Below are 1681 nucleotides of genomic sequence, written 5' to 3' on the forward strand. Positions count from 1 at the left end.
ACAACCCCTTCCATAAGCTACTTTATGCTTCAAGACAACCCCTTCCGTTTCCGAAGTGCAGACTTTCCCCATTTCCTTCGGGACTCCAGAGCTACTCTAAGAAAAAGCAAAATATAGGCATGCGGATGCCCCGAATGGACAGCTGCTGAGGGTATTTGAAGTCTCTCCAACTTGGCTTGCCGCTCCTCTAAGGGAATCCCTAAGCAGGTGCTTAGGGGATGTATTGACATGTGGTCGCTTCTCCATGTAGAGAATAAAATCCATGTCAGGGGTGGGATTTGAACCCACGCCTCCTTGAGGAGACCAGAACACCCACTTGGGGGGAAGAAAGGCTCTTGAGTCTGGCGCCTTAGACCACTCGGCCACCCTAACAAGAATACATACGTCTTTCTCTCAGCCACACCTTCCTTAAATGTTGGAGTTGCTCAGGAAGGGGGAGGGTCTTTCTCTTTGAGCCCCTCCCAGCCATTGCTCAGCGCCGCCAATGGACACACACAGTCACCCTCCCTACAGCGGTGCGGTGGTTTGTGATGAGCTGCAAGGAAATGGGCCGGGGGCGGGGCCAATAGAACGGGGGTCCCAGGCCGGATGTGACGCAGCGTCGCGCTGTTCTGTCTCCTGGAAGGGGGGTTCCAGAGTCCGGCTGGACACAGAATGTCCCGCTGCTGGTTCCCCTGCCCGCCGGCCAATGGGCAGCTGGGAAATCGCAGAGGGAGGGGTCTGCCTGGGTCTGTCACGCACCCTGTGACACAAGCTCATGGGAACAGACCCGCGGTGCGAGTGTTTGATTTCGTGAGCCAGGGCCGGATTCAGGAGGGTGAATAGACCCGAAGGTCCGATTCCCCCTTAGAACCGCGTTCTCCAAAGGGCACTTACCTCCCTGGAAAGTTGACGCCTCTCCTGTAGCTCCGCAGGGGTTTGATTTAGCCGCTGTAGTCGATCCCACTCCGGACACGGCCTTCACAGTCTTTGTGTGGAGAAATGACCTCGTTTCTACGTCTCCCTTAACACTGCAAGAACCGGTGCTTAGGGATTCCCTCCGAGGAGTGGCAGGAGAAGCTGGAGGGGATTGAAACACCTTCCGAAACTGCCCATTCCGGGCACCTGGATGGGTAAATTCGGAATTCTCTTAGCTTAGGTGTGGAAGTCCTGAGGGAAATGGGGACTCTGCTTTGGAAAGTGAAGGTGTTGTCTTGGACCATAAAGTAGAACAGCTTGGGGGGGGGGGAGGCTTGACTGGTAGATCGTAGCTTAGCTGGCGAAAGCGCCTGCTTTATGAACGGGAGAGCCCAAGTTCGGTTCCTAGTGGTGCATTGTAGCTTCTCCTCGGTCCCCTTATTGGAAACAGAAGAGACCCCCCCTGGACATGCCAGTAAATGCTAGCAAAGATATGATCGTTGATGGACAGAGAGAGCTGGCATTTCGCCTCTTGGATCTTCCTTTTTTCACCCCGTTGCTGCGCCTAGCGCGGGATCCTCCGTGGAAGTGCTGCCCTCGCGCGGCGCATGGGAGAAAGACGATTCCGCCTCGAGATTTCCTATCAGCCTGTCGGGATTCTCCTCGCTGCCGGACCCAGCCCATGTAGTAGCTGCTGAACTTGAAGCCGGAGGCTTTGCAGGAGAGGCGCAAAGAGTCTCCGGGCTTCTTCACATCCCCCCCGGACTCCACCAGCTGCACCTGG

At 55.9% G+C, this 1681-nt stretch overlaps 1 non-coding gene across 1 annotated transcript; it reads right to left on the reverse strand.

The window, feature by feature from the left end:
- Positions 1-263: 263 nt before the first annotated feature.
- TRNAL-CAA (transfer RNA leucine (anticodon CAA)) lies at positions 264-372 on the reverse strand. The gene is made up of 2 exons: positions 335-372; positions 264-309 (listed from the first exon to the last, which is right to left on the reverse strand). It is a non-coding gene; the product is annotated as a tRNA-Leu (tRNA).
- Between the last annotated feature and the right edge of the window lie 1309 nt (positions 373-1681).

Source organism: Pelodiscus sinensis, chromosome 30, assembly GCF_052426305.1.
Source record: "Pelodiscus sinensis isolate ZL-2025 chromosome 30, ASM5242630v1, whole genome shotgun sequence".
Taxonomy (NCBI): Eukaryota; Metazoa; Chordata; order Testudines; family Trionychidae; genus Pelodiscus; species Pelodiscus sinensis.